This window comes from Phacochoerus africanus, chromosome X (assembly GCF_016906955.1).
Source record: "Phacochoerus africanus isolate WHEZ1 chromosome X, ROS_Pafr_v1, whole genome shotgun sequence".
Lineage (NCBI taxonomy): Eukaryota > Metazoa > Chordata > Mammalia > Artiodactyla > Suidae > Phacochoerus > Phacochoerus africanus.
The window spans coordinates 119,036,472-119,061,373 of NC_062560.1; positions in this window are offsets into that span (position 1 = coordinate 119,036,472).

Here is a 24,902-nt window from a genome sequence, read left to right on the forward strand (position 1 = left end):
AAGCATGTGCCTGGGTGCAGAGTCATGAAAGGGTCTGGTGTGTCTGAGGAGCGAGGAGAAGTGAGTTGCTGATGTTCGGTGGCAGGCAGTGAGGTTCAAGGTTTAGGTTACGATCCAGCGGGCAAGGCCTTGAATGACGTGCTAAGGAATTTGGGTTTTATGCTGAGGGAGGGAACAGGGGTGTGAACAGAAGATGTTCAGTTGGACAGGGTGGAAGGATCAGCTTTGTTTTGCGGGTATGCCGTTCTCATGTCAGTATAAGTTTAGGGCTGAAAAAAACCTTGTTCTGATGTAAATGTGTATATGCCAGGTGGCCCCAAATTAGAAAGAACCCAAATGTCCATCACTAGTGGAACAGATAAATAAATTGTGTGGTGTACTTGCACGGTGGGACACTATACAAGACATCGATAGTGGATGAATTACTGCCATCTGCAAAGAACATGCAGATGAACCTCCCAAGCCAAATGTTGAGCAAAAGAAACCAGGCACAAAGGGTGATCTTGTATTATTTCATTTATATCAAGTTCAAAACTGGCCAATACTGATCTGTGCTGGCAGAAGTCAGGACAGTGGCTTCCTTGGGGGAGGAGTGAGTAATGACAGAGAGGAGGGCCCAAGTAGGGTTGCTGGACTGCTGGCACTGTAAGTCTGAAGGTGACCTGGTGCTGCTTTCAGGGGCATGCTCGCTCTGCGATCACGTGCAAGACACAGAGTATCTGTACTTGAAAACAACAACAGCCATCTTTTTAGGGATGAATGACACATACAGAAAAAGAAATCACTTTTTCTTTCAAAGTACATGTTGAGGACTGAAATTCAGCCCTGCAGAGATTCAGCTGACCTTCGACCACAACGGGATCTAAAGAACTGTCAACACAGGTGTCCATTGCAAAGGTGGTGCCCCCAGCAGAGACAGGCCTTCACTTAGGTGTTGCCAGCTGACCCCAGTATCACGCTCTAGAAGCATGCAGCTACAAATGGCCGTCGGCACCATCATTCTCTGTTTCTGAAGTTCAAATTTTAAGCGCTTGCAACATTCCTCTGAGGACAGACAGAAGGGTCTGGGATATGGGGCAGAAGTCAAGGCAGACTTGAGCCTTATCTAAAATGGTCTGAGTCTTTATGAAGAGAACAGTTTCCAGAGTTTCTTATAAATTTAACACCTAACCAGAAAAAAAGGCACAGCTCTGCCTTGTCATCACAGGATGATGGAAAGTGCTGGATATAATTTAATTCGCATTGAAAATCACTAAGCCTGGATTATTGTTGATGCTAATTAATGGCTCGTGCTTGCATTGTGCCCCCCCCCCTTTTTTTCCTGGCCACACCTACAGTGTGTGGAAGTTCCCAGGCCAGGTATTGAACCTGCGCCACAGCAGTGATAATGCCGGATCCTTATCCTGAAGAGCCACCAGAGTTGCATCGGAGCTGTAGCTGCCGGCTTACACTAGAGCCACAGCAACGCCGGATCCAAGCCATGTCTTCGACCTACACCACAGCTCATGGCAACGCCGGATCCTTAACCCACTGAGTGAGGCCAGAGATTGAACCTGCATCCTCATGGATGCTCGTCAGATTCACTTCCGCTGAGCCATGACGGGAACTCCTGCATAGTGCTTTATTGATCGACTCTCCTAACACCTCTATGAGGTGGGCTGATTGTGTTGGGGACAGTATGCAGACTGAGAGACTGAGCACCCTAGGAGTTACATGAGCAGCCTGTGGTCAAACAACCAGTTGGTAGGAAACTACTGTCATCGTCATAAACCCAAGCCTCCGTTATCTCTTGCTTGGACAACTACCACGGTTTACTAGTTGCTTCCCAGGATTTACTATGCTTCCCAGTTAAGTTCTCCACACTGCAAACTGTGATTTGCTACCGATTTATTTCTTGTCTGTCTCTTTCAACTAGAATGGAAGCTCTGTGAAGGCTGGAATTTTGTCTTGTTGGCCATTCCTTCACTTGGCTCAGTGCCTGGCACATTGTAAGCCTTCGATTGGTATCTGGTGAATCCATGCCGGGATTAATATATCATGGAGTCAGTGTATCTGAGTTCCACGTGGGCCTCTTTGTTTAAATTTTGAGAAAGTCCCGTTCCTCTCTGAGCCCCCGTTTCCCCATCTGTACAATGAAAGCGTCGGACCAGCTGATCTCTGAAGTTTCTGCCAGTGCTAGATAATTCTCAACCTGGGAGTCAGGCAGCCAGTGGCACCATTTTCTCTTTGATTCAGTGTACTCCAGCTCTACAAACGAGATGGAAAGTTCTAACACTTTTTAGTTTGGCATGGGTCACTTTCTGTGGCTCCAGCAGACACCTGTTGATGGGTGGGCTTACCCAAGCAAGGAGCCCCACTCTCCTTTTTTAGCTCCAGTGTTTTTATGGTTTCAAGGAAAAAAATAATGCCAAAGGGACATAAAATAACATGAAGCGAATGACTGCCATTTAACTTAACCAGAAAGGCAATTTTTGGAAAATAAAAGGCCATCCTTTGAAGAACTGTAGAAAGTAAACATAACTAGTAGTAATAGAACACAACATCACCTAATGATTTCGAAAACAAGCATTAGCCTCAGACAAGCCATGGTTCTGCCAAGTCCTTGCTGGCCGTGTGGCCTTCAGCTTGCTGAGTATCCCGGCTATAAACTGGAGACACTAGCAGAACCCACCCCAGAGGATGGTTGTAAGGATCCAATGACAGGATGTATTTAATCACTTAGTTAAGTACCTGGCACACCATAAATCTTCAACCGAGTGTGGCTACTCCAATGGTAATTATTATGTGACAACACCTTAAAAACTTTCGACTCTGGCTATGAGGACAACTGGCAAAAGCACGAAAGAGCGTGGCATGTTCAGGAAAGGGAAAAAAAAAATCATTTCTTGCTAGGACCCAAAAGATGTCAACAGATTCCACTCTTTAAGGACAGGGGACGCACCCCTGAGGAAGAATACAGTCAGGGCGAGGCGGGAGCTTGTTAGCCCCTCTGATCCGTAGCTTCCCTGTCAGTACAAGAGATCTAATCTCCACATCAGCAGGTTGTAAACGAAGTCTCAATGTCATCATGCTTGTAAAGCGCTTAGCATGGCGCCCGGCACCTAGTAAGCGCTCAAAAAAAAAAAAAGACAGACAAAAAAAAAAAAACAACGAAAACAAACACACACACACAACGGTAGCTGCTGTTAGCACCGAGGTTGCTGCTTTTATTCTTTCTCTTGCGCCAGAGCCTTTGCAGCGTTTGGCGGCCGGTGCAGGCCACGGAGGTTAGAGCCCCGGCCGCATCGTCCAAACTGGTTCTCAGGCTTCTAAATTCTGTGCCGAGTGAACTTCTGGGCCATTTAAAACACAAAGGCGAGGCGAGGGGGCCCCCCGAAGTGCCCCGGATTTTCAAAGGCGACGCCGGCGCCTGGAAGAAGCCGCGATGCCCGGGGCGTCCGGGGAGGCGCGGTGGGGAAGCCCGCGCCGCGCGGCCCCAGCTCCGGCCCGGCCGTCTCGGGGGGCGCCGCCCGGCCCACCGGCGCGCCCGGCGGGGGCGCGGGCCCCTCGGCGGCCCCCGGCCCGGCCCCTGGAGGTGTTCCCAGGTACCCGAGCCTCGCGGCGTTTTCAAGTGCTGGCTGCGAAGCTTGAAAAGGGCCCGCCGCCGGGCCGGGCGTTTTGTGTTTGCCAAACAAAGCATGAAGCGCGAGTGACCAAAGGGGGCGGGCCGGGCGCGGCACAAAGGCGGGGGGCGGGCCGGGCTGGGGAAATCCAGTTCAGTGGGCCTGAATTGATACGCTCGGCCCCCGAAGCCCCGGGCTGGGCGATCACAGGGCACGGAGGCCCGGCACCGAGCCCTGCGCTGCATTGATCCAATCCGAGCCGGCGAGCCAGGGGCGGCCGAGGGGCGGGGGCGCGCGGGGGTCTGCGGGGGCCGCCGGCCGCAGATTAGGCGCTTTTCTTAGAGACGAAGGACTCTCCCGGCCCGAGCGAGGGCCCTCCAGATGGAGCGTGCCCTCGAGCCCAAGGGGCCAGGGTAGGAATGTCTCCCCGGGTTCCACGGGGAGCGGGCGCGCCGCGGGGTCAGCCTCGACAAAGATGTTCTCCCTTCCTCCTCGAAAAGACAGAGGCGGGCGGCGGCGCGGTGCCCGGGGCCCCTGCCCAGCGCCCCTACCTCCTAGGGGTCCCGGGATGCGGGACGACGGCGCGCCTGCGCCTCGCCTGCGCCTCGCAGACCCGGCACCTGCGCGGTGCCGGACGCTGTTTGTTGGATGGATGGTGGGGAGGACGGGGGCGCAGATGTGCGGTTCGGCCGGCTGGGTCTCTGTTCCCCGAGTGCTGGTCGAGAGAGTATTTTTGACTGTGTGGCATTGTCTCCTTTGAACGTAGTTAGGAGCGTTTGGTTTTCTCTTTGTGCTTTCTTGTGTTTTCCAGATCACTGAACATGGTCACAAATCACTTGAGTATGAGAGAGAATATCAAGAAACCTTGTGCAAGGTAGAAGTAAAAAAGACTGAGCAGACTAAAGCGAGAGGCTTCAGAGACACTGAGATGGTGACAGTGTAATAAGGATGATGACATCTTACACGTTACCAGTAGCCAGGGTCCCCCGCATTGTTTCTGCAGCCGCCCCATCCTTAACACGGGACCTGGCACACGGGGTGGAATAAATCAATGGCTGGGTCCGCTGCTGATGGAATCCAAGGCCACTGAGCAAATGAAGTAGCTGAGGTTCGTAGGGGCTAAGTGTGGCGCAGCCGGGACTGAAATCTGCCAAATGCAAATCCAGGGCCTTCCCCCTACGCCCCATAGAATCCTGAAGGGCTTCTTCAAACACGGGCTATTTCATTTCACTCCTCTGTGTTCATTTCTGGACTATGAGGCCCTAGATTTCCTTTCTGAAGACACAAGGTTTTGTTTGTCTTTGTCGTAATGACACACTCGGCATCATTAAGTGTCCGTGAAGAGGAATCTTTTAGTTGCATTAGAAACGTGGTTTGTGACCACTGAGAGCCTTGGGAAAGGAGCCTGTGCTGGCAGGAGGAGGCAGGCTGCAAATGAACCGGCTTTCTGGGGGGGCGGGGTTTCTGCATTCTCTTAGGGCCGACTTTAGCATTATTGCCAAGGAAAAGCTTAGGCCACGTCTGAAGGACACTGTGATTTGTGAGTATAAACAGTTCAGATCTAAGCAAAGCGACTCTTAACCAGAAAAAGAGTTTCCCATCCATAGCTGCTTTCCCTGACTTGTAAATTGTAACTGATACAAACTGCTTTAAACTTTACCTTGATTTCAAGTTTGCTGAGGGAATCTGGCCAAGTAATTGAATAAGAATACACTTTTTTCATGTTAAGTCAGTATTGTTTAAACTGTTTTATATGAAATCCCTAAGACCGGTTTGCGCCATAACTTATTGCAATTCCTTTTTAAAAGTGGCTTTATGACAATGTCCATTTTGGCTTGAAAGTAACTGTTGCCAGTATTAAATTTTCACTTGAAACATTCATCATCATCATAAATATCAATCGACCGCTTACATATAGTTCTTATATGTGGTTCTGTGAAATTCTTAAACCTCACTTGAAATATTTTTCTCTAAAAAACGCACTGTGCAAATCCATACTGATCGAGCCCCTCTGTTTTGCTGAAAAACTGGGGGGCTTTCGTAAGAAAGAGGGCATGAATATTTCCTTGCAATATTTTTCCCTCGCTGAAAAACCCATGAATGAAAGAAGACCTCAGGATTGCCTGAGATGATTTACATACTAATTAGTTAGCACAGAGTAGCTGATAGGGGGTGGGGGTGGGGGAGAGACAGAGACAGAGACAGAGGCAGAGACAGAGGCACTCTGGAAGCCAGCAGACGTGGGCTCCACGGCCTCCAAGCAAGGCGATGGTGAGCAAGTTGCCTATCACGCATCAGTCAAAACCCCGAAGGCTGTGGAGGATGAAATGACATTGTAAATCAACTCTGTGTCAATAAAAGTAAATTTTAAAAAAAGAAGATAAAGTGAGAGGTGTTTGGAAAGAGCTCAGCACAGTAGGTGCTCAAGAAATGCTCATGCCTTTTCACTATTCACAACATCCATCACCTTCATCCTTTATAAGAAGAATCGGTTTCCTCACCCGTGAAATGGGAATAATGACACTTACAATAAAGGTAGTATAGTGTATAGGATATAGACTAAGGAGAGCATGGCCTCTGGGGTCAGAATGCCTGGATTCACAGCTCAGCCCCACTACTGGCTGTGTGACCTTGGGCAGTTTAATCATTCTTCTCTTCCTCTGTTGCCCTCCTGTGTACAGAGGGGCTGGTCAGGGGCTGGTGGTGGTACCCATCACCCAGGGTGGTTGTAAGCAAATTAATGCACTTAGCATGGAGCTGCTTCACCTTCTTGTGCATGGCATCCTTTGGCCAGGGAACTTTCATCAGTCTGCCGAAGCCTCTGCACACCTTCTCAGAATAACACTTTTAAATGCATAAATACAGTACTTCAGATTACAAAGGGGAAATGAGTGATAATGAAATAAAGTTATCAACTTTTTTTTGGGGGGGGGCGGGTCTTTTTACGGCCGTCCCCGAGGCATATGGAGGTTTCCAGGCTAGGAGTCAAATTGGAGCTGTAGCTGCCGGCCTATACCACAGCCACAAGCAATGCGGGATCCGTGCCACGTCTGCGATCTACACCACAGCTCATGGCAACGCTGGATCCTTAACCCACTGAGCAAGGCCAGGGATCGAACCTGTGTCCTCATCCATGCTAGTCGGGTTTGTTACCACTGAGCCATGATGGGAACTCCTCAACGTATTTTTAAAAACAGATTTGTGGTATATGTGCTTCCCTGATAGAGCATTAAATAAATAACACATTTAGAGTCTGTCTGAGGTCTACAGCTATTGCAAAGCAAAAATGAACAGAAATGGTATTATGAGAACTGTGATGACAGCGGTGCACTGGAAAAGGACCTGTGATCTTGCTGCTGGTGGTAGAGGCACAGGTATTGCTAATACCGCTTTGACTTGCCACCTGCATTCATAATTCAAGGAATGCTTGCTTTTAATTAGAGGCTAATGGAAATTAAACCGTACCCTTTTCTCATCTAGATTTATGGGCACCAGATCAAGAACGCGACTCTGATGAGCATGGTCAATGCCAGCTATTACTACGTCAGCGGGGTCATGTGAACTGTGTGAAATAATGAATGTGGCAGCCATGGCAAATATTGGGCTCTTGATACAGGACAACTATTTCAGTTGTTTTCAACCATCTACAACTGTATTGCATGAAAGCAGCTGTAGACAGTATTTAAAAAAAAGCAGGCATGGCTGATTTCTAATAAAACTTGATTTATAAAAACAAGTGGCCAGTGGCAAGGTTTTGGACCACGGGCCGTAGTTTTCTGGGCCCTGCATTAAAACTCAGTTCCTTGAAGAATGTAGAATTCAACTTAAAACATTTCAAAATATTGCGCCTGGTCAAGTACTTGGCGCAGGAGGCTACTGGGAAGGGCCGTGAATATCCCTGATAAAAACTAGAAATGGTTCTATGAATGACAGATAATCAGAATGAATTGAATCTCCTCGGCGTGTTACCTGCCATAATGTCTGGACTTGCCTTGTCTATGAAGACAGAGAGAAACATAAAGCTGACAGCAAGCATGACGTACTGAGTAATTAGAACCAGAAGCACCTGGATATGTGGGGAAAGCAAATGACACTGGAAACTCTTCATGACAATCTCCGTCTCGGGTCTGGAGCTTTCTCCAAGCAGCCGTAACTACCCTGCAGCTGCTGCCTGCTTGGCACACTGCAGGTGTTCAGTAAATACTTGCTAGCTGATCGACTCTCCCCCACGGTCCTGGTAAGTCTCCAAGGAAGAAGCAGCAAGCATAGAGTCATTCGGAAATCTCAGTCCCTCCATTATACAGGCTGGATTCTGGTATTTCTAGGGCCAGTAGAAAGCAAGGAAAATAAAGTAAGATGGTTTGGAGTTCATCAGAATGGAGAAGGCAATGCATTGGGATGGTTGCTCCCCGGAGAGAAAGATCTCAGGGCAACGAATATTATCAGCAACTACTACATGTCAGGTGCTGTGGTGAGACAGAAAGAATAGAAGATCCACTGGCTTTTACTTCTTCTGCAACAAATTAGGTCTTGTATGGGTGACAAGGACAGTGGTTGTGTTAGAGGATGAGAGATGACAGCTTAGACCTAGAGATGTTTTGTGTTCTCGCCGGCTGTGGAAGGAGGGTATCTGGAGCTCTGGGTGTCCTTTGTCTCTGGCCCCCAGACAATCCATTTCCTTTTTTTTTTTTTTTTTACTGTCTTGCCCTGTATCCACTTTCAACTGGGAATCAAAGCTCCTTCTGCAAAAGTCATCAAGACATGATACATGAGAGGGCCCACCACTTTGGTGTGTATGATCTGATCCCAAACTGGCTTAGATGCAAACACAGCAGACGATAGGCAGCTCCCAGTGATGACAGTCAACAGATCCCCTTCGTGGGAAAAGAAAATCCCAAGATTTTAGCCCAGGTTCCAACAATGCAAACTGTCTTCCACTGTAGATGTTCTCACCAGAGGTTCCTGCTTCCTGTGCTTGTTGGGCTGGGAATATGCCCGCGGCGTCTGTACTCATGTCAGGCCAAGGTACAACTCTGGAAAATTTTCTCATAGAAGTCGTGTTGTCTGAAATCTTTTTTTTTTTTTTTTTTTGGTCTTTTTAGCTATTTCTTGGGCCGCTCCCACGGCATATGGAGGTTCCCAGGCTAGGAGTCTAATCGGAGCTGTAGCCACCGGCCTACGCCAGAGCCACAGCAACACTGGATCCGAGCCGCGTCTGCAACCTACACCACAGCTCATGGCAACGCCGGATCGTTAACCCACTGAGCAAGGGCAGGGACCGAACCCACAACCTCATGGTTCCTAGTTGGATTCGTTAACCACTGCGCCACGACAGGAACTCCAGTGTTGTCTGAAATCTTGAGCTTTACAGATACCAAATCCTAGCTTTTCTGTGGGTTTTTTGTTTTGTTTTGTTTTGGTTTTGGTTTTTTTTTTTTTAGCTATAGGACAGGCTTCTATACCACACAGCTGGAACCACATAAAGAAGTGGGTTGGGGAGTTCATCTCAGTCAGCCAGGCACCATTCAGAGTTTGGGTCCCGAGTCATCTCACCCTCTGCACTAGTTCCCAGTCCTCCCTGCTTCTGACCTCATATCTCATCTTTACCCGATCCACCTCATGTTCAGTATTGCTTCTCCAGCAAAAACCATTGGTTACCCTCTTTACAATTGTCTACGTTTTCTTACCCTGTGGGGACGGGGCTCAGTGTGGCTTGGGGGCAGTGCGAGGGTTGTTGGCGAGAGTTACCCTGCATGTAGCTGCAGTGAAGCCCAAATCAAGAGAGTGGGCAGAGACGAGAAGCAAGTGGAAACGCAAAGTCAATAAGCCAGAGAAGGGCATGCAAATATGTCGTGCAGCCGAGTAGGCAGTGGGAAGCAGTTAGTGAAAGCCAGGCTGTGCAGCCAGGGAGTGGAGGAAATGACAGGAAACATTTGCATGTTGAGAAGGAGTGTAGGACAAGCCTTGCTAGATGTCCATGCCATTCATGGCCAAATTGACGCTGCCTCCAAATGGGGCATGGTCTATGGGAGGGACCAGGGTATTTAGAAGGCCAAGGATCAGGCAGCTACTATATCGCTCAAAGTAGGCTAATTTACATTGTTGTAACTACCCCACATTTCAGTGGCTTAAGGTAACCCATGCTTCTACTTTATGCACATGCCACATGCCTTGCATGGCTTTGTACTCAGAAACCTAGACTGACCAGAACCTCTTCCATCTTGTGGCTGTACCATCTGGAACATGTGGGTTTTTTGTTGCCATCTGGAAAGAGGGTTGTTTACCAGCCATTAAATACTCTGGCCTAGAGTTGACTCCTATCACTTCTGCTCATGGTCCATTGGCTTGACCTAATCACCTGATCCTGCTCAACTAGAAGAGGGCTGGGAGATGTGAGGAGCACATCAATATTCAATGAGCACTAATTGAGCTACAGGCAGCTTTGAGATGGTGTCAATGACTGCTCCAGGGCCTTGACATTGACAGAGCCCCTCCGCAGATGATATTTAATCTGGTTTACTCTAGCCACACACTTGGGTCCAAGAAAATGACATTTCCAATATAAAAACCCATCTGCTGGCTACGTATAACATTACGGGACCACAAACTCTAGGTTTTAAACAGTTGTTTCACAAATAGACTTTGAAAGCTTGCCTATTAGTAACCTGGGAATGACTTAGTGACCTCAAGCCTAGGATGGTCATGTGGTGAAATTGTACAGTGAGCAGCAAGCAGTGGCGACTTATAATGATCTCTTCCTTCTGTGGGCCCTATCCCAGTGAATGATGCCACCATGTAGTCAGGTGAACGAGCCAGAAAACTTTCCAGCCTTTTCTGCCACCAGTCTCTCCCTCACTCCCTAGGCTCCTATCCCACTGGTACTCATACACTCCAAGGTTGTTCTTGTGTCCAGGCCTTTGCATTTGTTGTTCTTTATGCCTGGCATGCACTTCCGTTCTACCTCCATCTTAATTGAACTATCTCTCACCATTGGGCACAGCATGATCCACAAAGTATGAGCTCACCACCATTGGCTGGTGATGTGGGACCAGTCACTAGAATGTAAGCTCCATGAGAGCAGGGACCACTGTATAGCCTGCAGAATATACTATGAGCTCAATAAATATGACCTGAAAGGATGGCTGGTCCTAGTGAGTCATCAGTGAAGACAATAGTCTTGTTCCGGAAATGACTGAAAACCTTTCCTATTGTTTCTTCTGGGACATTTCCTTTTGCTATAATCATTTTGAAGTCATGCACATTGTTTCAAGCACACAAGCTTCCAGTAGGTTAAGTTCAATATTTGCCTCCTTTCTTCCCCTCATCTCCCCTCCCTCATTCACGAGACTATAAATTACATGAAGGCAGGGACTGCATCTGCTTTGCTCATCAATCTATTCCCAGCATCCAACTGTGGGCCTGGCACCTCATGGGTATTCAGCCAATGTTTGTTGAATTAATGAATGAGACCAGAGGTGGAATACTCCTGATTCCTTGTTTCTAAGCCATGTAATAACCAGCAAAGAAGTCTTCTGCTTTATTTGCACTGTAGGTCACTGGTCACTTGCTTTATTGTTAAGATGGATCAGGCTTTACTAAAAGGATTTCACCTGGCAAGACAAGTTGATCTCATTTTGTGAAGCCCATACTGCCTACATAAAGTGTCACTGGGATCTTAGAAAACAAAAATCCCCAGTATAATTTTCAATATATTAAAAGTGATATATGTCTTAACCACTGGGTTAAGGAACAAATCAAAAAGGAAATTAGGGAGTCCCCATTGTGGTGCAGCAGAAATGAATCCGACTAGGAACCATGAGGTTGTGGGCTCCTTTCCTTGGCCTCACTCAGTGGGTTAAGGACCTGGTGTTGCCGTGAGTTGTGGCGTAGGTCACAGACGCAGCTCAGATCCTGCATTTCTGTGGCTGTGGCATAGGCCCGCAGCTGTAGCTCCAATTCGACCCCTAGCCTGGAAACCCCCGTATGCTGTGGGAGTGCCCCCCACACACACAAAAAAGAAAGATCTCAAATAACCTAACTTTATACCTCAAGGAGCCAGAAAAAGAAGACAGTACAAAATTATCAGAAATTATCATATGCAACCGGAAAAGATTAGAGCAAAATAAATACGAGAATAGAAAATAATTTTAAAAATCAATGAAATTGAGAGGTGGCTCTTTTTTTATGATTTTTACTTTTTCCCAATATAGTTGACTTACAGTGAAGAGTTGGCTCTTTTAAAAGATAAAGTCAACAAACCCTCAGTTAGATTCACTAAGAAAAAAAAAGGAGGGCACAAATAAATAATCAGAAGTGGAAGAAGAGAAATTACAGCTGATACTGCAGAAATATAAAAGACATAGAAGCTACTATAAATAATTATACGTTGGCAGAGCCTCCTTGCCTACCCGCTTGCATTTCTCATGTGTCCTATCTTAATAAATCAATTTATTGCCTATCAAATAAATAAATATATATATGTTAACAAATTGGACAACCTAGGAGAAATGGGTAAATTCCTAGAAACATACAATCTACCAAGATTAAATGATGAAGAAAGAGAAACTCTGAACAGACCTATAACTGGTATGGAAATTGAATCAAACCTTCCAACAAACAAAAGTCCAGGTAGCTTCACAGGTGCTACCAAGCCCTTAAAAAAGAATTCATGCTGATCCTTCTCAAATTCTTCCAAAAAATTAAAGAGGAGGGAATACTTTCAAACTCATTTTATGAGGCCAGCATTACCCTGATATCAAAGCCAGACAAAGACACCACAAGAAAATTACAGAACAATATCCCTGATAATATCATTGCAAAAATCCTTGACAAAGTACGAGCAAACCAACAGCATATCAAAAGGATCATATGCCATGAACAAGTGAGATTTATCCTTGGGATGCAAGGATACATGAAAATCAATTGATGTGACATACCACATGAACAGAATAAAGGATAAAAATCATAAATCATCTCAATATATGCAGGAAAAAAATCATTTGATACAATTCAACACCCTTTCATGATAAAAACTCTCCATAAACTATGAATAGAAGAAATGTACCTCAACATAATAAAGACCATATATGACAAGCCCACAGCTGACATCACATTGAATGAAAAATTAAACTATTTACCTCTAAAATCAGAAGGAAGGCAAGATGCCAACTCTCGCTACCCCTATTCAACATAGTACTCGAAGTCCTAGCCAGAGCAATTAGGCAAGAAAATTAAAAGGCATACAAATCAGAAAGGAAGAAGTTAAACTGTCTGTGTTTGCAGATGACATGATCTTATATAGAGAAAATCCTGAAGACTCCATTTAAAAAAAATTAGAATGAATAAACAAGTTCAGTAATGTTGTAGGATACAAAATCAACAAAAATCAGCTGCATTATATATACTAACAATAAAATATTCGAAAAGGGAATTAGGCAAACAATCCCATCTACGATAGCACCAAAAAGAATAAAATGCTTAGGAATGAACTTAACTAAGGAGGTGAAAGACTGTGTACTGATAACTACAAAACTCTGATGAAAGAAATTGAACAAGGCAGAAGAAAATGAAAGAAGCCTCATGTTCATGGATTGGAAGAATTATTATTGTTCAATGTCCATACTACCCAAAGTGACTTACAACTTCAATTCAATCTCTATCAAAACCCCAAAGGCATTTTTTACAGAAATAGAAAAACAATTCTAAAATTCACATGGAACCAGAAAAGGCCATGAATAGCCTTCTCAATCTTAAGAAAGAAGAACAAAGCTGGAGGTGTCACACTTACAGATTTCAGCATATATTACAAAGCCCCAGTAATCAACACAGTAAGGTACTGACATCATAAAGACAGATGTATAGACCAATGGAAACGAATAGTAAGCTCAGAAATAATTCCATACATGTGCCATTAACTGATCTTTGTCAAGGGTGCTCCCAATAAACAGTAGGGAAAGAATAGTCTCTTCAACAAATGGTGCTGGGAAAACTGGATATCCACATTCAAAAGAATTTTAATTGGACCCTTATCTTACACCGTACATAAGAATCAACTCAAAATGGATTAAAGACTTAAGTATAAAACCCCAGACTGTAAGCTCCTTGAAGAAAACCTGGTGGACAAGCTTCATGACGTTGGTCTTGCTAATGATTTCACAGATATGACACCACAAGCACAAGCAGCAAAATAAAAAATAAACAAGTGGGATTGCATTCAACCAAAAAGCTTCTGCACAGCAAAGGAAACAGTCATTAGAGTGAAAAAGCAACCTATGGAATGGGGGAAAATAATCCCGAACCTTATATCTGTTATAGAGTTAATCTTCAAAACATACAAGAAATCCCCACAAATTAAATAGTAAAAAACCAAAACCAAAAAACCATAATAACTCAATTTAAAAATGAGCTAAGGGCTTGAATGAACATTTCTTTAAAGAAGACCTTACAGGGAGTTCCCGTCGTGGCGAAGCGGAAACAAATCTGACTAGGATCTGTGAGGACGCAGGTTTGATCCCTGACCTTGCTCAGTGGATTAAGGATCAGCATTGCCCTGAGCTGTGGTGTAGGTTGCAGACACGGCTTGCATCTGGCATTGCTATGGCTGTGGTGTAGGCCAGCAGCTACAGCTCTGATTCCACCCCTAGCCTGGGAACCTCCATATGCCATGGGTGTGGCCCTAAAAAAGAAAAAAAAAAAAAAAGAAGCAAAAGACCTTACAAATGGCCAACAGGTATATGAAAGATGCTGAATGTTACTAGTCTTCAGGGGAATACAAACCAAAACCATAATGAGATATCACCTGTCAGGATGGGTCTTATCAAAAAAACACAAGAATGTGGAGAAATTGGAGCCCACTGTCGGTGGGAGGGCAAAATGATGCAGCCACTACAGTATGGAATTTTCCCAAAAAATTAAAAATAGAACTACAAAATGATCCAGTAATCCCTCTTCTGGGTATTTATTGAAGAGAACTGAAATCAGTAGCTTGAAGAGATATCAGCACTCCTATGTTCATTGCAGCACTATTCACAATAACCAAGATGTGGAAACAACCTAAATGTCCATTGATGGATAAATGGATATATATATATATATATATATATATATATATATATATATAATGGAAGACTATTCATCTTTTTTTAAAAAAAGAAGGAAATTCTTCAGTATTCAGCAACATGGATGAACCTTCAGGACCTTATACTAAGTGAAATGAACCACTCCCAGAAAGACAAACACTGCAGTGATTGTATTTATATGAAGTCTCTAAAATAGTCAAATTCATAGAATCAAGAGTGAAATGGTGTTTTCCAGGGGTGGGGGGGAGAGGGGAAATGGGGAATTACTAATCAATGGCCATAAAGTTTCATTCAAGCAAGATAAATAAATTCTAGAGATCTGCTCTACGACATTGCACCTATAGTCAACAATAATATATTGTACACTTAAAATTTGTTAGAAGGTAGCTCTTATGTTCTTTCCCCAATAAAATAAAACAAAAACAAATATTACAAAGAATACAAAAATGTGACCTACCTCCTCCTGTGATAATGTGGTGATTGTAAATAATAATAATAATAATAGCTACCATTTACTGAGGTCTTATATACCAAGCATCTTTTGCTAAGAGCTTTGCATGCATTGCCTCATTTAATCTCAATAGCAGTTTGAGCTCCTTTCTCTCTAGGGCCTCAGTTTCTCCTGGAAAAAAGTGAGACACAACCTAGTGTTGGAGGCAGGGATCTGAGGAGAGCTACCGCACGGAAGGTTTCCTGCTCCCCAGGAGCTGCTGACCGACTCTGTTGTCAGGTTTCCAGTGTTGAAGGTGGGCGTTAAAAATACAGCCCCAGAGTTCCCATTGTGGCTCAGCGGTAACAGACTCAACTAGTATCCACGAGGACGCAGGTTTGATCCCTGCCCTCGTTCAGTGGGTAAGGATCTGGTGTTGCCTTAAGCTGTGGTGTAGGTTGCAGACTCGGCTCAGATCCTGCATTGCTGTGGCCGTGGGTAGGCTGGAAGCTGTAGCTCTGATTCAATCCCTGGCCTGGGAACCTCCATATGCTGCAGGTACAGCCCTAAAAAGAAAAAAAAAAAATATATATATATATATAATAATACACATATATATTTATATATATATAAACACATCCCCAGTGTATTTACTGCTGCCAAAAGGAAATATATCCATTTTCTACTTACCATATTGGAGTTCCTGTGAGAAATTATTTTCAAAGGGAAGGTAGCAATGGAATAAATTTAGGAACCACCAGTTGGGCTGTTCTCGCCTCCCTGGGAGGAGATACTTGTATGTTGACAGCAGGATGATTTCTCAAGGCCCGTGGGCCTGACTGGCCGAGGCTTGGTGAATGGTCACCGTAGCTCACCCTCCTTCCTCAGGCTCTTTCCAGAAGGGAAGGTGTACTGGATGTGTCATGGAAACTTCCCTCGTGAACCTGCCTGTGTTTGCCCACCTGAGCCTCAGAGGTGTTTACCTCCCCGTGAGAGCTGTTATGGTCCTGTATGCAAATGGAGCCCTCTTGTCTCCCGCTTTCAGCATCTGATGAATTAGTTTTCGAGGCGCCATCCTTCAGTACGTCTAATATGATTACCGTTCCCTTTGCTTTGCCCCCCCCCCCCCGCCCCACCCCGAAGTGTTCTCATAATCCTTATGGGAACTCAGGCAATGCGTACAATTCAGCAGCCAGGAATTTGGGGTTTAATAAGTAGCCTGCACAAGCCAGCATATCTGCAAATAGCCTGTGGGACTGGGTTCCCTAGCTTCATTTGGCACGGGGTGCAGCTGACCTGAATAATGAAACAGGGGGCCCCAAGTCATGAATCCTCTGCGAGCATTGCTTCATTAGAATCCCCTTACAAAAAAAAAGAAGTGGGACTCATCTCATCAGCTCGATTTTATGGCCTCTGATTAGACCACTATTTTCTCAGCAGGTCCCTTTTCTTTAAACTGTTGACTATGGATGGCCTGCTGAATAGAATGAACTTTGGACCACTAAATTGCAGCATTATGGTTATTTAGTGTAATTTATAAAAAACGAGAGAAGCCATGATCACTTACTTCTTGTTGCTAATGATATCTCCATTATCTGAACAGGTATGGGTTTGGAGTATCTGTCCCACTCCCAGTACTCATCCTGGAACACTTCCCAATTAGAGACCCCAAAAATGTTGTTTGGAGGTACAAACTCTACCGATGATAACTTAAAAATTAATAGCACCTGCACATGTATTTATGAACTTCCACCTGGCAGGAAAGCTATGTGTTTTCACTAGGTTTACCTGAGAAGTCCTTTCATTTAGTGTCTGACACATTGAAACTATGTCATATTTATTTCAAGCATTGTGATAATTAAAGCAGTACATATAACATGCCACTCTTCTGCTTAGTGGGAGATCCGGTTACAACTGCATTGCAAATGTGAAAGCCGTCCGAAAACAATTGCTGCCTGAATGGATAACCTTCCGGAATATGGACCTGTAGAAGGGGCAGATCACTCTGGCTCGATTTGTTTCTCTCAAGCATCTGGTAACGAAGAGAACAGTGGGGTGGAGTAGTAGGCGAGAACATGCACTTTGGAGTGAGCCAGAGCTGGAGCTGCGTGCTAGTTCTATCCTGATGGCCTGGTGACCTTGCGACCCTTCTTGAGCCTTGATAGCTTTATTTGGAAAACAGGGTTATTTCAAGGGGTAACAGAAAGAGCTCATTTAAAACGCATAGCTCAGTTTCTGATGCCCTGGGGACAGGCAGCAAAGACTTGCACACTTCCCTTCTCCTCGGGGAGCAAAATCCAGATTTAGGGCTCAACCCTGCTTCACCGTGCCCGTGGTCATCACGGGAAGTCTCAAAAAAGTTCTCAAACAAAAATGGTTTTATTCGACCTTCACTTGAGAAATTAATATTAGGGTTAGAACATCTAGGAGGTGGATGGTAGGATGCGTATGTAACAAACTCAGGCATCCGAGAGTTCAGATCTCAAAGGGGGTTCATCTCTGGCAAAGCTTTTTGCTTAATGGTCTACATGGAGACAAGGGACCAGCATCTTTGTTCATAGCAACGGTGCCAGGGGCCTAACGTTGTAAGGGAAGAGTAAATAACATTTGCCTTTGCCACTGGCTCATTTGCAAGGAATGACAGAGTTTGCTTACCTTTGAGTGGCCTGACTCACATAACCGCAGAACTGATGGATATTCCGTATGTCGTTGTATGTTCACACTAGCAGTTGACCAAAAGTGGCCAACATTTTTCCCTTGGTCTTCAGACGGACAAATGCAGTTCTGCTGGTGCTTGTGTGCTGAAAACTGTGGCCTTAATAGAGAAGGAGAGAAGCCTACGTGAAAGAGGGAGCACAGACATATTTTACTCTTTATCAATACCTGGACACTGGCGCTCTGTCAAGATGCTGTGGTTTAATCTCTCCTTGACCACAGACATGCTCCTTTCAGGTTCTGGGTTTGAAGTTCAGTTGGTTACAGTCGATGCCCGATCTGCAATGACTCGTCCAATTCTCAGCACAACCCTCTGCAAGAGTTTTACTTTCTCTCTTGAGAGTCTGTCTTTACTCTTAATTCTTTAGTAGTTGCCAAGGAAGAAAATCCCTTCCAAAAGCTTTCTGTGGCAACACCTGGAAGATATTGAGAGTTACTGTTACAATTTTAATCTCGCTTGGTTGGTAATCCTCCTTGGTGGGCTCCTCCATTTCTCGGAGCTTATGTTTGCATTGGCAGGGCAGGGGTCGGGGTGGGGGACGGGCTTTTGCTAGGGCGACACTGCCAGGGTCTTTGCACTCCATCTGGTTGGTGCGATGGGGCAGAAGAACTAAGCATGCCCAGCACAGCCTCTCCTTTCACATCTGTTCTGCCCAGAGGGTACTTTCTGCCATGCATTCTGGGTAAGCTCTGCACCAAGGATTCAGCGCTGAGCAAGACAAGACTTGGGCCCTTTTCTCCAGGAGCCAATACCATTTAGTGAGAAGTCAGATGAGTAAATAAACAAGAAAATGCCATAAAAACAGAAGGTGATGACTCCAGCGGTGGGGGGACCCGCTGGGAGCGTGGAGGAGGTGCAGCTAAACATCAACTGCATCATCAAGGGTCAGAGGTCAGCAAGTTTGAACTCAATAAAGACTGACTGAGGAGTTCCCGTCGTGGCGCGGTGGTTAACGAATCCGACTAGAAACCATGAGGTTGCGGGTTCGATCCCTGCCCTTGCTCAGTGGGTTAATGATCCGGCGTTGCCGTGAGCTGTGGTGTAGGTTGCAGACGCGGCTCGGATCCCGCGTTGCTGTGGCTGTGGCGTAGGCCGGCGGCTACAGCTCCGATTAGACCCCTAGCCTGGGAACCTCCATATGCCATGGGAACGGCCCAAGAAATGACAAAAAAATAAATAAATTTTAAAAAAATAAAGACTGACTGAGCAACAAATTGAGGATCGCTCTTGCAGCACACAAATCAAGTAGGTTTTCTGGGTCAAGCCCTATGCTGGGAGCTGCAGATACAGGGGAAAATATCTTTTGTGTGTCTTTAAGGCACCCACAGCCTAATGGGGGGAAACCTCCAAGTAAACCAAGACTTTCAGTACAGTTCGGAGATGGGGTCATGCAAAAAGAGCTGCAGGAAACCACAGAAAGGGCCTGGAGGTCAGGGAAGGCTACCCTGAGGGGCTGACCTCTGAGCTGATTCTGTAAGGATGAATAGGATCTAGATGGTTGGAAAATATGGGTCAGGTCAGTCTAGACAGAGTAACCAGCATGGTCAAGAGTATGGAGATGGGGAGTTCCCACTTTGGCTCAGCGCGTTAAGAACCTGACTAGTATCCACAAGGATGCAGGTTCCATCCCTGGCCTCACTCTGTGTGTTAAGGATCTGGCATGGCCATGAGCTGTGGTGTAGGTCGCAGACACGTCTCGGATCCAGTGTGGCTGTGGCTGTGGCGTGGGCCGGCAGCTGTAGCTCTGATTCAACCCCTAGCCTGGGAACCTCCATATGCATGGCCCTAAGCATGGGCTTTTAAGGGATGAATCTTGGATGACAAAAATGGGCCCAGATAATGAAAGACCTTATTGCCGTGCTGAGGAACTGGGAAACTTAGGCTTGACCCTGTATAAAAACAAATCCAGTGGGGATAAGACTAAAGGCAGCAGTATAAGCTAGGAGGGTACTAGGCCAGTGAGAGAAGTGAAAGAGAGCAGAGAGATGCGGACTCGTTAGGGAGGAAGACTGGTGAGTGGCTGGTTGAATGTGTGGCTGAGAGAGGTGGCAGAGTCTATGAGGACTCAGTTTTCTGCCTTGTGACCCACGAGTATACGGATATAGGAAGAGCAGTGGGGGTGGAAGTGGGAGGGGGCTGGTGAGCTCAATTTTGGATACACCAGATCTGCGGTCTCTCTGTGTTGTTTGGGTGTAAGAGTGACTTCCAAAGAAAGATTTTGCAAAAGAGACAATGCTTGCTACTTGCTCTCCTTTGCTGATCTAAATTTGGGTGTGTCTAATGTAGGAATCTTAAAGAGACGTAGAAGACACATCAAAACAGGCCTGAAACGAAGCATCAAGAGCTCTTCCAGGGATAGCATGTCTCCCTGTTGGATGATCATTCTTCTCCAGTGCTGAAGCCGTCTAAATGACCGTCCCACAGAATACACTGGCAGAGAGATTAAACTGTCACAACATCTCTTTTTCTTTTTTGTAAAATTTCTTAAAAATTAAAGTATAGTTGCAGTTCGCATTATGGCTCAGCAGTAACAAACCCGACTAGTATCCATGAAGGCACAGGTTCGATCCCTGGCCCTGCTCAGTGGGTTAAGGATCTGGCATTGCCGTGAGCTGTGGTGTAGGTTGCAGACACGGCTCGGATCTGCCATTGCTGTGGCTGTGGCATAGGCTGGCAGCTGCAGCTCCGATTCAACCCCTAACCTGGGAACTTCCATTTGCCATGGGTGAGGCCCTGAAAAGACAAAAGCAAAAATTAAAGTATAGTATAGTTGATTACAATGTTGCGCCAATGTCTGCTGTACAGCAAAGTGACCCAGGTATATATATATATATTTTTTTTTTAATATTATTTTCCAACGTGATCTATCCCATGAGACTGGATATAGTTCCCTGTGCAATACAGCAGGATCTCATTGCTTATCCACTCCAAATGCCATAATTTGGATCTACGAACCCCAAACTCCCAGCCCATCCCGCTCCTTCCCCCACCCCTTGGCAACCACAAGTCTCTTCTCTATGTCTGTGAGTCTGTTTCTGTTTGGTAGATAGGTTCATTTGTGCCATATTTTAGATTCTACATAGAAGTTATATCATATGGTATTTGTCCTTCTCTTTCTGACCTACTTAGTATGAGAATCTCTAGTTGCATTCATGTCACTGCTAATGGCATTATTTCGTTCTTTTTTATGGCGGAGTAGTATTCCATTGTGTATATGTACCACATCTTCTTAATCCATTCATCTGTCAATGGACATTTAGGTTGTTTCCATGTCTTGGCTATTGTGAATAGTGCTGCAGTGAACGAACGGGTGCATGTATCTTTTTGAATTATAGCTTTTAACCATAGATATTCCCAGGAGTGGGATTGCTGGATCATATGGTAGTTCTATTTTTAGTTTTCTGAGGAACCTCCAGACTGTTTTCCACAGTGGTTGTACCAATTTACATTCCCACCAACAGTGTAGGAGGGTTCCCTCTTCTCCACACCCTCTCCAGAATTTGTTGTTTGTAGACTTTTTCATGATGGCCATTTTGACTGGTGTGAAATGGTGCCTCACTGCAGCTTTGATTAGCATTTCTCTAGTAGTTAGTGAACAACATCTCTTTTACTTTTGACATACATTGTGGCTCCCATGGTAAATGAACAAAGAATGAACACATACACAAGAGAAGAACTGTAGCCCTATGTTCTTCTAAAATGACTTTTGAGAGGAAGAAAATAGAAGTGATTTTGCTCTCATCTGTGTCACTTTTTTAAATTTTTATTTATTTATTTATTTATTTATTTATTTATTTTTGGTCTTTTTACAGTTGCGCCTGAGGCATATGTAAGTTTCTGGGCTAGAGGTCGAATCAGAGCGACAGCTGAGGCCTACGCCACAGCCACGTCAATGACAGATCCCAGATCCAAGCCACATCTGTGACCTACACTGCAGCTTGCAGCAACACCAGATCCTTAACCCACTGAGTGAGGCCAGTAATCAAACCCGCCACCTCATGGACACTATATTGGGTTCTTGACCTGCTGAGCCACAACAGGAACTCCTTGTGTCATTTTTTAAATAAGGACTTCATTGAGATATAATTCACATACGATAGATGTCACTCCTGAGACAGTGCAGCTTGGGGCATGAGCACAGCCACCCTGGGATAACAGCGGTATGAGTGGGGCTTTTTTTGTCTCTTTCCCTGGTATCTCTGTTAAGCTGTATGCCTCTTTCTGTTAGCCTACACTAATTTCTGGCTGATTTCTCTACTGTTTTCAATAATTCTTGGGGCGTAAATTACAGCACAGTTTGATTCAATTCAATTCAGGCAGAGTCAGCTTCATGACGCAAGTCTTTGAAGCTTATTTCAACTCCAGGAGGGCTCTTGTTAGCTGGGTTATCTCTGGGAAGTAACATGGCCTATGCTTCAGCTTGTTGTTCTCTGAGAGCCACCAGGCTCCTCTTACTTGCTCAGCATCAAAATCTCCGTTGTTTTCTAGAGCACCTTTTGGCTTAAATTTCTACATATTCTTTCATGTAAAGTCAGTTCTTTGGGGGAGCACTTCAGAGCTATCTGTTCTTTTGGATTGACTTTCCGCCTGAGCCATTATTTTGAGCATTGGATGAGGATAGGAGCCTCTGGTCTTCTCAGCTTCCCTCTCCCAGTTGGGAACTTCTGCCGTACAAGCTGGCAGCGTGTGAGGGTGATCAGGGCCCTAGTATTCTCTCCAAAATATGTAAAGAACTCATACACCTCAATAGCATAATAATAATAATAATAATAATAATAATAATAATAATAATCTGATTTTAAAATGGACAGAAGATCTGAACAGACATTTTTCTGAACAAGACACGCAGATGGCCAACAAGCACATGAAAAGATGCTCGATATCCCTAATAAACAAGAAAATGCAAATCAAACCCATAATGAGATCCTACTTCAAACCTGTTAGAATCATTATCATCAAAAAGACAAGAAATAGGAGTTCCCGTCGTGGCGCAGTGGTTAACGAATCCGACTAGGAACCATGAGGTTGCGGGTTCGATCCCTGGCCTTGCTCAGTGGGTTAAGGATCCGGCATTACCATGAGCTGTGATGTAGGTCGCAGACGCGGCTCGGATCCCTCATTGCTGTGGTTCTGGCGTAGGCTGGCAGCTACAGCTCCGATTAGACCCCTAGCCTGGGAACCTCCATATGCCACAGGAGCGGCCCAAGAAATGGCAAAAAGACCAAAAAAAAAAAAAAAAAAAAGACAAGAAATAGGAGTTCCCATTGTGGCTTAGTAGGTTAAGAACCTGCTATGGCGTCCATGAGGATGTGGGTTTGATCCCTGGCCTTGCTCACTGGGTTAAAGATCCAGTGTTGCCACAAGCTGTGGCATAGGTCACAGATGCAGCTCGGATCCAGCATTTGTGTGGCTGTGGCATAGGCTGGCAGCTGCAGCTCCGATTGGACCCCTAGCCGAGTGTGGCCATAAAAAAGAAAACAAAAAAGAAAAAAAGAAGCATCAGAGGCAAAGACGAAAGACATTTTTAGGTAAAGCTTTTTATTATGGAAAATTTTCAACATGTAAAAAACATCTTAATATAATGAATATTATATTCATGAACTATAATGAAGAAAAAAGAAAAGCAAAAAGGAAAAAGACAAATACTGGGGAGGATGTGGAGAAAAGGGAATCCTTTGGCACTGTTGGTGGGAATGTAAATTGGTGCAACAACCACTATGGAAAATAGTATGGAGATTCCTCAAAAACTTAAGAATAGAAATATATGATCCAACCCCCACAATTTCACTTCTGGGTACTTATCCAAAGGAAACAAAAACAGTAACTTGAAAAGATACCTGCATTCCCACGTTCATTGCAGATTAGTTGTAATAGCCATGGCATGGAAACAGTGTCCATCACTAGATAAAGAATATATATATTTTTTAATTTTTAAATTGATTTATTTTTTATTATAGTTGACTTACAGTGTTCTGCCAATTTCTGCTGTACAGCAAAATGACCCAGTTATATATATATATATATATATATATATACACACACACACACATTCTTTTTCTCACATTATCCTCTGCAAAAAAATAAAAAATAAGCCAAAAAATTAGAGATACATGAAAAAAAGAAAATGTGGTATAGACATACAATGGAATATTATTAAACATAAAAAAGAAGGAAATCTTGCCATTTGAGACAATATGGATGGACCTTGAGGGCATTTTGCTAAGTGAAACAAGTCAGACAGAGAAGGCAAATACCTTATGATGGCATTTATGTGAAGAATCTAAAACAACAACAACCACAAACTGAAAAAGCAAAACTAAAAACCAAACTCGGGGGTGCAGAGAAGAGACTGGTGGTTGCCCGAGGCAGGAGATGGAGCGTGGGCAAAATGGGTGTTGGGGTCGGAGGGTAAAATCTTCCGGCTATAAAATAAGTAAGTCATTAAGATGTGCAGCGTGATGACTACAGTTAATAATACTGTCTTGTGTATTTGAAAGTTGCTGAGAGTGTAGATCTTCAAATTTCTCTCACAAGAAGAAAGAACCTGCTGTGGTGTACACACAGGTGTAACTGTGTGGTAATGTGTGTTAACTAGACTTAACTGTGGGGATCCTTTCACAGTACATGTAAATATTGAATCACTACCTTGCACACCTGAAACTGCTATAATATTATATGTTAATCATCTTAATGTTAATTAAAATTAAATAAATAAGATTTGCGAAAGAAAAAATAAATAAAAAGAATAATGGAGAAAGTAGCATGATATTGTATGTCAACTATACTTTGATAAAAAATAAATACTAGCAAATAAACAAGTGAAGGAGCCATGTAGCTAAAACAAGATTGAAAAAAAATTTCCAAATATATGGTGGGTGACTATAGGGATTCAAGTATACTACTTTCTATAGTTTTGTTTGAACATTTCCATAATAAAATGTTTAATAAATTAAAAAAAAATAATGGAGAAAGCACATGGGCTGCAGGGCTCTTCATGGGTACTGGAAGAGACAAAATGTGATCTCACAGATGACCAAGTTCCAACCGGCATGATCCCCTTTATGCACTGAAGCATA